A 13888-nucleotide genomic window follows, 5' to 3' on the forward strand; every position below is an offset into this window, starting at 1 on the left:
ACCCAGATCTTTCTGAATCTCTCTCCTGTACTTGACTCCGTCACTCACAGACAACCCCTCTTAGGTAGCTGGGCCAACCAAGGCCTGGACAGTCTTTGCAGGGCCAAGGCAGATGGTTGCAGGGGTGAAGGCCATAACTGGAGGTAGTACACTTCTGAATCCGAAGCTGGAAACAGCAGGAGGAGGGAGTACTCTTCCGCTCAGGTCCTGCTTGCGGGCTTCCCCCAGGCACCTGGTTGGCCGCTGCAAGAACAGGATGCTGGGCTAGATGGGCCCCTGGCCTGATCCTGCAGGCTCTTCTTGTGTCCTTCTGTTCTTAGCTGGATTTGTGTGATAATGAAAATGTAAATGGCCTGCCTTCAAGTCGATTCCGACTTGTGATGACCCTGTGAACAGGGTTTTCATGGTAAGCAGTATTCTGAGGGGGTTTAACATTGCCTTCCTCTGAGGCTGAGAGGCAGTGACTGGCCCAAGGTCGCCCAGTGAGCTTCATGGCTATGCGGGGATTCAAACCCTGGTCTCCCAGGTCGTAGCCCAACACTCTAACCACTACACCACACTGGCTCAATAACAAGGTCAAATTGCAAGGCTGGGAGACACAACATATTGGGAAAACTCAGGTGCATAGGCCCATTGATTTCCATATATTAATTTATATGTACAGATGCCTCTGGGCGAACCCTGGTAAGCAAATACATTTCAGTTTTTTTTAAAAGTAGGGGCTGGAAATCTGGGCACCGTCACAAAATAACGAGTATTTTGCCCCCCTAACAATGTCCCTTGGCTCCTGGGGGCCACCCTTTACCCACACCACTGGGCTGATTTATCCATGCCAAAGGCAAGAGCCAGTAACAGAGGGCTTAGATCAAAGGCCTGCTCGCCCAGCCCTGTATCTCCCACAGTGGACAGCCAATTCTCTCCAGGGTGCTGAGAAGCAGTGAGGCCAAGGCAGCCCTTCCTGTTCAGGAACACAGGAAGTTGCCTTATACCAAGTCAGACCACTGATCCATCTAGCTCAGTACTGTCTACACTGACTGGCAGCAGCTCTCCAGGGCTTCAGACATGGAATTCTCCTACTCCTACCTGCAGATGCTGCCAGGGATTGAAATAGGGACCTTCTGCATGCAGAGCAGATGCTCTGCCACTGAACTATGGCCCTTCCCCCTGATTGTCCTCAACACTTTGCCATCAAGGTACGCTGCCTCTGAAGGTGGAGGTTCCGTCCTTAGGATTCACAGTTGATACCCACTAGCAGACCATTCCACCCTGCATGAACCCACAGAAAATATTTTGCACGAGCTCGACTCTCAAGGCCTCCCATTTACAAGTGTTTGCCCCGTTTGGCAGCCTTACCAATATTGTTCACGGTATTAGCCCTCTGATAGAACGTTAACGAAAGGGCCAAATATGAAAATAAAACCAAGCACAGACCTCCACACTGTAGGAGTCTCCAAGAAAGAAAGGGAAATTGGACAGGTGATCTCTTTGGATTCATCATTTTCTTCAGGCATTTGCTGTGCAAGGATTCCAAACATGCCACGGAATCTTCATCATCAGCGCACGCAGCACTTTTGATGTGCAGCACAGGGTCAGGCTGTCCTCTGTTGATCAGTTTCCTGGAAGCATCCCGTTTGCATTCAAAGCACACTTACCTGTCAGAGAAATTAGCCCTGGCAAATCCCCAAGGCAGTGTGATGCCATCCTGTCGCTTAGCCGAGTGACCTTGACAGCAGGAAGGGAAAAAAGCGCATGCTGTTCCACTCTTCTTCTTGTCTCCCTTGCCAGCAAATGCAAATCCTCATCGTTTTCACAGAGCCGGTGGAGTTCTGGGCGTTTCTGTTCCTCGACCTCCCTTTTTCCTGTCATAAGCTGCCCGTAAAGCTCTATACTTAATTTCAAAAGAGGTTCAGCACATAGGAAGTTGCGGTTCAAGCAACACATTTTCTTTCTTTCTTTCGACTTCTGTGAGAATACCCAAAAAACAGTAACCAGGCACAGAGAGAGCGGGAAATAAAAATAGCTGCCCTGGGAGTTTAATTAAACAAAAGGGCCTAAATCCCTCATATAAATAAAAATAATAATTAAAATGGGAGAACAAGGACCTTCATCCTCTGAGGCATCCATTTGTACATTTCTCTCTGCTTTATTTCATTTCACCAAATATATCTATATATATTAGCCACTGAGAAAAGTCTTCTAACATGCTTCTTTACCCTCTTGAGTGGAACCAATCAAAGTGAAAGGAGGTGAGTTAGCCACTGAGAAGACTCTTCTCAGTAGCTAACACTCTCTTTCATGCTTATTGGCTCCTAGGAGTGCCTGTTGTTGGAAAAGGCATTTAACTTAAGTCCCCCAAACTGAATGGGCTGTTCCTGTTTCATTGCTTGCTGAAAGGCAGCAAAAATGAAACCAAGCAGATTTCCTCCAGCAGGCATTTCACAACATCAGGGCCACATTTGACAAGACTCTTTTTCTTCCGACCCCACTTCCAATGGTGGTGGGGCACAGAGCAGGGCTCCATGATGAATCCCAGGACTTCTGCAAGCTCAGGTGACACAGACTGCTCCTTCAGCCCTCTTCTCTAAAATGATCGTCCTTTGTTCACTCAATTTTTATGGAGCAACCAAACAGTATCGTTGAAAAAATTGTTCCATTTGTCTATAGTTTCCGGGGTTATCTTCCCATGTTTTTCCAGATCTGATTTCTGGTAATCTTATTTTTGCAGATCCTCCGTGGTGCAGAGTGATAAGCAGCGGTAAAGCAGCTGAAGCTCTGCTCACGGCTGCAGTTCGATTCCAACGGAAGGAGGAAGTCGAATCTCCGGTAAAAGGTGTCGAGGTCCACTCAGCCTTCCATCCTTCCGTGGTTGGTAAAATGAGTACCCGGCATATGCTGGGGGTAAAGAAAGGCAGGGAAGGAACTGGCAATCCCACCCCATACTAGGTCTGCCTAGTAAACATCGCAAGACGTCACCTTAAGAGTTGGAAACGACTCGCACTACAAGTGCAGGGACACCTTTACCTTTTTTTATTTTTGCAACAAAATGAAATTGTAGAGGCAAAGAACTATTGAGGCTTTTAGGGGCTATGGTGCCTTTATAGGTTTAGCCTGTTTTATTGCTTCCTATTCATCACAGATGGGGGATTAATGATTAATGGCCTCTTGAGTGTGTTAAAATACTGGTTTCCTCTCCTTACATCCCCCCCCCATTCTTTCTACTGGAATAGCAACATACTAAGTGCTGTGTGGAACCATTTTAATTGCCCTTCCAACCAATTGTGGAAAAGGAATTTCTGAAGAGCAATAGAAAGGCGATACTTTTAGATGCAACTTGAGTTTCACAAGGGTTTCATCTACTGCATGGGATGCACAACTCAGCTTTTTGCCTATAGATTGTATTTATTATGGGACAAAAATAGATAACATAGGAAGCTGCCTGATACTGAGGGAGGCCCTTAGTCCATCTAATTCAGTATTGTCTACACTGACTGGCAGCAACACTCTCAGGTCTCAGCCCTACCTGGAGATGTCGGGGATTGAACACGGGACCTTCTGCACTCTTTCCCTTCTCTACACCTTTGCACATCTCAGGCTCTGCTATCTTTCGAAAGAGGCCCTTTCAACTTTAATACCCTGCCATATTTTCACCCTTCCTGAGCTCACTGAGAGTTTTGCATCAACTGCAGCGGCATTTCTGGTATGGAGCGTATCTGTCTGGAAATCTCAGCCCCTTTGAGTCATGTTTGCTTTGACTTTGATTAAAATGCAGACTAATGGATGTCTACAAAGCTAACCTTTCCCTTCAAAATGTTCAATTAGTTTGATTCCAAATGAGCAGCTCATACTGATTAAGTGCGGAAGCCTGGCTTCTGTTAAACTGAAAAGTCACTGAGGTTTTAAGGGCTCTCCAAGGGGGCACATTCAAAATAGAACTGGCCCTCAGGGTGGGGGGGTCATCACTCGGAGAGCCAACCCAGTATGCAGAAAATGGCTGTTTCCTACCCCCCCGGTGGAGCACTTTCCCAGTGGTCCCTCTGGATCAATTAAGGATTTTGAGGATTATATCACAGTCTACACCAGCCTTTCCCAACCAGTGTGCCTCCAGATGCTGTTGGACCACAATTCCCATCTTTCCTGACCATTGACAATGCTAGCTGAGGCTGATGGGAGTTGTGGTCCAACAACATCTGGAGGCACACTGTTTGGGAAAGGCTGGTCTACACATTAGAAGTGGCAAATGCATTTTATGAACTTGGCTGTTAACCTTAACCCACTTACATCAATGGCAAAATATATATTATTAATGATTTGTATAGCTTCTTTAGAGTGGTTAGAAGTTGCATGGCTGTCATTCATGTTCAGGAACAATTCTGTGCTATGGGCCCAGGGATGATCAGTGGATACATCACTTTTCCATGCTGGGTAGGGGGCTTCACTGGCAGCTTGAATGTGTGAACTGTGTTTTGGGTGGTGTTAGACCTGTCATGCTCTGTTTCCAAATCTGAAGTGTGATCATCACAAATGCCTCATGGAAATTATCTCCAGGGAAAGCGTTGTACGTGAGCATCACTCACAGCTGAGCTCGGCATTCCAAACAGGTTTCAGAGCTTACTTTCATTCAGAAAGAATTCTTTGTCAAGGCAGCACACAAACACACACACACACATGCACAATTTGCTAAGAGCTATACCAACATAACGCTTGTCTTCCTAGTTAAGGTTCCAGCTAAGGTCAGTGGAGGGCCCATACCTCTACGGTAAAGCAAATGACCTGTAGGCAGAAAAAGGTATCCGGTTCAAACCTTGGCACCTCAAGCTAATAATAACAACAATGGTCATTTATTTATATCCCACCCTTCCACCCCAAAGGAGCCCAGGGCAGCAGTCATCGCCATCTACATAAGGCAGCAGGTCAAGCAGGTAGACATCCAATGAAGCTGAATGTTGGAAGATTCAGGGCAGACAAAAGGAAAGTCTTCCTCACGCAGTGCACAGTTAAACTGTGGGATTCGCTCCCTCAAGAGGCAGTGATGGTCACCAACTTGGATGGCTTTAAAAGGAGATTAGACAAATTCTAAGACGGGGGTTGGACTTGATGGCCTTATAGGCCCTTTCCAACTCTACTATTCTATGATTCCAATTCCTGGAGGGTAAGGTGGCTACTAGCCACAATGGCTATGTGCTGCTCCCACTGCCAGAGGCAATATGCTTCTGAAAGCAGTTGTTCGGAACCGCAGGAGGGGAGAGTGCCCTAGCATTCAGGTCCTGCTTGCAGGCTTCCCTTGGTCATCCGGTTAGCCACTGTGTGACTAGGATGCTGGACTAGATGGGCCACTGGCCTAAGTCAGCAAGTTCCTCTTATGGTCTAACAAATGGAAGGATCTATCCGTTCCAGTTCTCTCGGTTTCTCATATTTCCAACCTTAAATTCAGTTCTCCACATTTCTGCAGCAATTTGCATTTTTTTAAAAAAGAGTTCTAATGTGCACATTTTTGCACGCAATTTCTCTTAGCATAATGCATTTTGTGTGTTATTTTAACTAACATTCATTTTTATGCACACTTCTCCCCCCCCCCCGATATATGCATTTTTGTAAACATTGCTTGGTTGGAAGACTGCATCACAAAATTCAGAGGAGTGTGCATTTCAAAGGATGGCTGTGTTTCTGTTCCCATATTGTTTTGGAAATAGTGAATTTGATAGATTTGAAGAGATGAAAGAGGATTTGCAAGCATCGCCTGATGGGTGGTGTCTGTAAAACACTGTGTCCCGGGGTCTGCAAGTGCCACCAACCAGCTGGTCACTGGGCTTTGCAAGTGCTGGTGATCAGCTGGTACCCTGTCACCACACTACACAGAGATCCCATTCTTCACTAGGCTGGTTAATAGCTGTTAATATAGGCCCATCATACCAGAATTTGTCTAAACAGGATGGGGAGCCTGTGGCCCTCCAGATTAGGGATGTACTCAAATATTGCAAAATTCAAATTTGACACTGGATTTACTTATTCACGTTTTTGTCTTCATGGATTGGGTTTTCTTCTAGTGGTTTTCTGCGGCTGATTTTTAAAAATTTTGCCTCAAATCTATCAATGTTAATATCGTTACTTTTCTCAAAATATCAATATTAATATAACCCTCAAAATATCAATACTAATATTGATATTTTGAAGAAAATATCCACATTTGTAAAAAAAACTATAAAAATGACATTTAAAAAAATATCACTATTCACATCAATATTTTTAACAGAAAAAGCCCCAAATTGGTATTTATCACAAATAGCAAACATTGATCCCCAATGAAGCAGTCCTGGAAGGCAGTTTGCCGGAGCAAAAATCATATCGGCACTGAAATGTGGATCCTATCCCTGTTCCAGATGATCTTGGACTCCAGCTCCCGTTGTCCCAAATCATGGGTCTTGCTGGCTAGGGCTAATGGGAACTGTAGTCCAACAATATTAGGAAGGTCCCAGGTTTCCAGTCTCTGGTTGAATCCTTTTTAAAGCTCCTGGGCATCCACCATGTCTCATACAAAGATGTCTGAACCTACCAGGAATTAAGCTTCTACCCATAGTTCATAGCAGCCTTCACCAACCTGGGACCTTCCAGATGTTTTGGACTACAGCATCTGCCAGACCCAGCATGGACTGCCATGCTAGCTGAGGCAGATGGAGGGTCATAGCCCAACAACTTCTGGAAGGCAGCAGGCTGGCCAGAGCTGCTCTGTAGCAATTCTTATATGCACAGAATGAAGCACACGTATAAAAGACATTTGACAGAGTAGAACCGCTTCTTACTTTGTCTCGGTACGATAATTTGCCTTATGGCTTGGGAAATACAAATAAAAAACGTTAGGCTAGGAATCTTGATGTGCCTCTTTGTCTGCGTGATTCCCCTCCGCCCGCTTCTTATTGTCATGAGTGATACATGCAAAACACTCATTAGTTGATTTACATTCCTATCCAAAGGGAAGATGACTTTTGCCCAGAGGACGAGTCTTAAGGAGGATGAGACAAAATCATCCAGCTATATGTCATCACTGGTAGCACAATCAAAGCCTCCCAGCGCGTGTGGGAGGAGGTGGGAATAACTGCAGAAGAACACACGGAACTGTGATGTTGGGGGTGGGAGGAGGGCGTTCTTCAAGGAAGCAACGAGGGACAGATGGGGGAGAGCTGAATCACTTGTGCTAGTCGGGTCTCAGTCCTTCCCGTGTGCCAGGAAGGAGTCAAGGACGTGTGTGCTGATGAGAGATCTTTAGAGGATGTCAAAGCAAGACTTTAGTAAAATAAAACAAAACTGAAGTCTCTTTTCCTATGAGAGCATGAGAGGCTGCAGTTCAGTGGTAGAGCATGTGTTTTTCAATGCATGCAGAGGAAAAAGCTGTTAGCCACAATAGCTATGTTCTACCTCCACTGTTGCAGGCAGTACGTCACTGAACATAAGTTGCTGGGAAATGAAAGTGGAAAGAGTGCTATTGCACTTGGGTCCTGCTTTTGGGGATCCCTGAGGCTTCTGGTTGGGCACTGTGAGAAGAGGTTGCTGGACTAGAGGCGCCCCCTTTGGCCGGATCCAGGAGGATTCTTCTTATGCTATGCTACATGTTCAGAGGAGGGCAACGAGGATGATCAGGGGACTGGAAACAAAGCCCTAAGAGGAGAGACTGAAAGAACTGGGCATGTTTAGCCTCGAGAAGAGGAGACTGAGGGGAGATACGATAGCACTCGTCAGGGCCAGGATCTCTTCTCCATCGTCCCAGAATGCAGGACATGGAATAATGGGCTCAAGTTGCAGGAAGCCAGATTTTGGGGCCATCCATACGTTACTGCGAAATCCACTTTTTCCATATTTGGTTGGTCTCGAGATCCATACATGTCCTGTTTGTGGTTGGATTATTGTGAAAACCTGATTATCAAGCATCCATACATGTGGGCTTTTTTAAAGATCTAAATTGCTGTAGCATTGGCCACTCCCCTAAGTCCACCCCTTTTCAGTGATTGGTCCATAACGGTCATTTCTTTTCACATGCTTTTTCGGAAGAGTGCAGAAACATGGGGTTTTTTTAAATTCCCACGCATATGCAGGTTTGTGGATGTGCTATTGGGTGGGAGGAGACAGGGAGTTTGGCATGTGACAGAGGAATGCCCATGGACCGCCTATTGCAGGAAAGTCCACAGCACTGCGTCCGAGTACACGGGCATTAATGTGATTTGTTATTGATACAGGAAAGCATGCTGGCTTTTCGATCATATTTCTAATGTGGATTTGTGAATGCAAAAAACAGAACTACCTTGCAACGACAATGGTGAATTAATGAGGACACAAAGCAACAAGATTGCAGATTATACAGTCGTATGGACGGGCCTTTCAGCTGAATATCAGGAAAAGCTTCCTAACTGTTCCTATCTGGACAGGGAGAACCTTGCTTCAGTTGTCCAACCTCTAAATTAGATTACTGCAATACACTCTACGTGGGGCTGCCCTTGAAAATGCCTCGGAAACTGCAGCTCGTGCAAAATGCGGCGGCCAGACTGATTACTGCGACCAGACGGTCCGAACATATAACACCGATTCTGGCCCGCTTGCACTGGTTGCCTATATGTTTCCGGGCTCGATTCAAGGTGCTGGTTTTAACCTATAAAGCCTTGTATGGCATAGGACCACAATACCTGATGCAACGCCTCTCCCGATATGAACCTACCCATACACTGCGCTCAACATCGAAGGCCCTCCTCTGGGTGCCTACTCAGAGAGAAGCCCAGAAGGTGATGACAAGAAAAAGGGCCTTCTCAGTGGTGGCCCCCGAATTATGGAATACTCTTCCTGATGAGATACGCCTGGCGCCAACATTATTATCTTTCCGGCGCCAGGTAAAAACCTTCCTCTTCTCCCAGGCATTTTAGCATTTTAGCTTTTTAGCATTTTTAATATTTTAGCATTCTAGCATTTCTGCATTTTAGTATTTAATATGCATTTAATATGTGTTTAATTATGTCTTAACTTTTGTATAATTAACTTTTTAATTGATGATATGTGGTTTTTAATTGTATGTTACTGGTTTTGTCTGTTGTAAACCGCCCAGAGAGCTTCGGCTATGGGGCGGTATATAAATTTAATAAATAAATAAATAAATAAATAAATAAACTGTTCGAGCGGTACGACAATGGAACCAATGACCTATGGAGGTGGTGGACTCTCCAAAGGTGGAGGCATTCAAGACTAGGCAGTTGGACAGCCACCTGTTGGGGATGCTTTAAACTGGATTCCTGCATTGAGCAGGGGGTCGGACTCGATGTCTTTATAGGCCCCTTCCAACTCTGCTGCTCTATGATTCTATGATTGCATAGATGGTCCCATGTTCAATCCCTAGCACCTTCAGTTAAAAACGGATCTGGTAGCAGGTGATTAAAAAGGCCCTCCTCTGCCTGAGACGTTGGGGAGCCACTGCCCGTCAGAATAGACTCAGGGATATCAAGATGGTGGGCTGCAGACCCTCCCCGCCTTTCCTGACCATTTGTTGGCCATGCTGGTGGGAGGCACTGATGGGTGTTGCAGCCTACGGCAGGAGCAGCCGACATGGCACCCTTCCGATGTTGCTGGACTCCAGCTCCCATCAGCCCCTTCCTCCAGCCAGCATGGCCAATGGTCAAGGGTGCTGGGAGTTGTAAGCTACCGTCATCTAGAGGGCACCACTTTGGCTTCTTCAGCGTAGACAAAACTGAACAAATAGTCTGACCCTGGGACAAGGCAGCACCGCAGTAAACAGTAGTTCGAGCCCCCGGTGGATGCCAGGTGCCCACACTCAAGGGCTGGCATCTCCGTCCCGCTCAGCTTGAGAAGGGGGCAAGTGCCAGGAGCAGAGGGAGGAAAAGCAAGTGGCCAGGAGGCTGCAGAACATTTTGTATAATATCTTTGCTCATATATGCATTTTATACAATTTTTTCCCCAATACAATGCATTTTGTATACTAATTTTGCTCATATATGCATTTATATACAAACTTTCAGTCTGCGCACTGTTTTGGGCAATTCGAATTGGTCACCTTTGCAATAAAATGTAAACCGAACCAAATCCCGCCCCCACCCTAGTGCAGAGGCTGCTTGTTTTCTTGTAGGGGTGTTGCTAGGTCCTTAAAAGGCGTGGGGACATAATTCTATGACACAAAGATGCATAAAAGTTGAATATAGATACTTCTGGGAAATAAAGATGGTGAGTGTTAGAGGCCTCACCAACACAACACCCAGTTGCCCCATAAGCAAAGTAAAAAACAAACATTTTTTAAAAGATGGGGCCAGGGTGTGTGTATGAGCAGGAGATGTGAGGCTCTTCATAAAAGCTCTGAGGCCCCTCGCCCTTAACAAGGCCCCCACTTTCCTGATTCCAGGGGATCATCTGGCTTCCTGAAAAAAGTTTTTTTTAAAAAAAAATTGTTCGTGGTTTGCCATTCTTTTATAGCTTCAGCGATGAATCACACCCATATTCGGCACAATTAAAGTTCAGTGACATTTTCCTCCACTGCCAGAGCTGATTTCTTAAGTATGTAAGTGGAAGATTGTAGGTCAGGTGCTGTAGGGTTGAAGCCAACTAAATCAGACTCAGAACAGGCCCGCTGAAATAATGAGGCTATGTTAGCCATGCCCATTAATCTCAAGGGGTCTGCTCTGAGTGGGACTGACATGGGAGGCAACCCATAGGTTTTTGTGACGTGTAGCAATGAAGGAAAGGGAGGGACTCACTGAAGAAAATCCTGGTTTGGGTGGGCTTCTTTCAGGAAGGAAGCAGACATGGAGACTATTGGGATGGGAAAGGCAAACATGAACATTTAAAGGGAAGTCCCAAGGGGTAGGTTTCCAGTAGCAGAATGGCAAATTCAGAAGTGCGGGTCAGTTCATGATAGTCACACCATGCCCCCTCACAGTCACAGCCGCTTTCCTCCATGTCCACACTCCACTGCAACAGACATCCCTAGGATCCAATCAGCATGATAGGGGGAGGCTGTGTGTTAGTCACTGAGAAGAGTCTTCTCAGAGGCTGTCTCCCCTTTTTTCACTCTGATTGGCTCTAATCAGCACGAAATGACAAGGATTCTTCTTAGTGGCTCACGCTCCCGTTTCATGTTGAGTGGCTCATACATAGGGACCTGGCTGGGCCCTGCTCCCTAAAAAGTAAGGGGTCTACAACCCCCAGGAGCCCAGGATGACTACACTTCTGGTAGGTTCCCCATAGTGGGCATGCAAGAAGCGCTGGGTTCAATCCCAACTAGGGCAGGGAATATTTCCTTGCCTGAAACCTTGGAGAGACACTGTCAGTGTAGGCAACACTGAGCTACTTGGACCAACTCAGTATAAAGCAGGGTCCTGTTTGTTCATAGTGTCTGGCTTCTTCCCAGCAGGATATTATGTCAAGTCAACTGCTAGTTTAGCCATCAGTGTTGCCCGTTATTGCACAAAACCAGAGAATCATCGAGTTTAAGAGGGCTTCTAGGCCATCTAATCTAATGTCCTGCTCGATGCAGGAAATCCCGAGCTAGAGTATCCCCAAGAGATCTTGAAGACCTCTCGGGCAAGAGTGAGGAACCTTTGGCCCTCCAGATGTTGCTGAACTACAACTTGTATTGGCCATGCTTGCTGGGGTTGCTGGGAGTTATAGTTCAGGGACATCTGGAGGGCCAAAGGTTCCCCACTCCTGCTCTAAGGAAAGAGAGCTCACTATACTTCATATGGGCCACCTGCCTTTTAAAAACAAAATTAAAGTACCACATCTATTTTTATTTACTTATATTCATCTTTCTCCTTATTTCCACACCACCACTACCAGGAACACTGTTTTAAAATTCAAATCTGCTCCAGGGATGTGGGGGAGAAGTGTCCCAGTAATGACATGGGTACTAGCCAATCAGCACCCCTTTCAGCTACTTTTTCCTACAGGTTTGCTGTGCTGTTGTTGCATGGAGCAGGCGCAGGGGGAATCCAAAGAAGGTGCATTTCCATAAAAGCATTTCCAATGCCGTCCCACTGTTCTCTAATCGCTACCTCTGACTTCTTCAGAACACATGATCTTTAGAAAGAAAGACAAAAAGAACAGCAGGTTTTATTGATGCCACTGTGACTCTGGAGTTCTGACTGGGGGAAGGTTCGTGATGAAATTATATCGCTCAGCCTTTATCCAGGAAGATGCCTCCGTTTATGAGCTCCATTTACCTGCCTCTGTGAGTCACCTTGGAAGGGAGTGGCCTGCCCCATATTGCTTGGCTTCAGCCAAGAGGCTCAAACGCTGATGTGTTGCTGCCCCAGGCAGAACTCAGTAGCCCCAGGACAGCCAGACTGCTGCCACACTAGCATGTTTCCCAGGCTAGTTGGCCCCAGGCCTCTTGCCACAACATGGCGCACAAGAACTCTCTGGAGGAGCCACTCCTCCACGCAGGCACAAGCCAGGAGAGACCCTTCTCCTGCCAAAGTGAAGGGCTCTAGGAATCGCTGGTTTCCTCCTCATAGAGCTCTTTCAGGTGGGTAAGAGCAGCTTTCTAAACTCTGGATGCAGGATTTTCTTTCTGAAAGGCAATGAGACAAGGGGAATACCTAGCTGGCAATATTCGGAAATCTCTCAACCAGAGGCAGGGTAGCTTCTTCAGCCGGAGGGCCACATTTCCTCATAGGAAACTTTCTGAGGGCCGCATGCTAGCAGTGAGCAGGGCCAGAGGTAACAACAAGTAGGTGGAGCAGTGGAGGTGATCCTTGACCTTTGTTCAGCGTGGCCTGAGGAGGGGGCATGACCTGTCCCAAGGGAAAACCCTGAGGGCCGAATGGAAAGGGGCGGATGGCTGCATTTGGCCCCAAGGCCTGAAGTCCCCACCCTGTACTAGGCCATAGTTAGAGGGTGACCCAAGCTGAGCCCCAGGTCTTTTGTGATGAGCCCCGGATCTTCTGCTCCTTCTCCACTTTTCCAAAGTAACTTGCTGTGTGTGTGTGTGGCTTTGCTCACTGCAGCGGCGTGCATGCTGCGAAGCAGAGTGGCCATGGAGACCCGGCACTTCCCCCACCGCCTGAATCGCTTCAGGAAAGTTTCATCTCTCCATGTGGTTTTGCAATATTTGTTGTGGACGGCGTGACTGGTGGGAGTGTGGGCGATTGAGTGGGAGGTCTTGGAGGCCCTGCGTAGATGGCTTGTTTGTGTGTGTGGTTGGATGTGTGTGAGGAGAATAGGATGAGCAACATCAAATGAGGAGTAGGTATTGTATGATTTGCGTACATGAAGCAAGGCAGAATTTGGGCATGACGTGTGTGTGTTAGTGGGGTGAGCGTTGCATTTTGTGAGTCAGGATGTGCCTTAGCAAGAAGGCTGAAGAGCAAAGGGATCCCTGACACCAGGGACAGATGAATCTATCAGCAGGGCCGGCGCCAGAGGGTGGCCAGGTTGGGCCCTGGCCAAGGGCCCCTGTGGCCCAAAGGAACCCCTGACAGGCCCCTCCTTAGGGTGGGAGGGTGAACCTCCCGTTCTGTGATCTGCGGCAGTGTCAGGTCTTGCAACCTGATCCTGCCACGGATCACAGAGAGGGAGCTCCCAGGCAACTCCCCGAGTACAGACAGCACAGGCTTCAATAAGCCCGCACGCATGCCCCACCTACTTCTCCCATCAGTGTGAATGCTGTGCGCACTGTGTGCACCTGCCTGCCATCACCCAAGATGACGACGGGGGGCTTTCCTAAGGGGCTGATGCCTCCACCACCATCTTGGTTGATGGCAGGCATGCCCGCTACGTGCGCACGTCCTCCACACAACACGAGAGGTAGGTGGGGTGTGCAAGCAGGCTTATTAGCCCCATGCTGCCTGTATGGGGGGGTGTTGGGCGATGGCACTGTTGGCCCAGGGCAGGCTGGTGCCCAAGGGCC

This window comes from Rhineura floridana, chromosome 16 (assembly GCF_030035675.1).
Source record: "Rhineura floridana isolate rRhiFlo1 chromosome 16, rRhiFlo1.hap2, whole genome shotgun sequence".
NCBI lineage: Eukaryota > Metazoa > Chordata > Lepidosauria > Squamata > Rhineuridae > Rhineura > Rhineura floridana.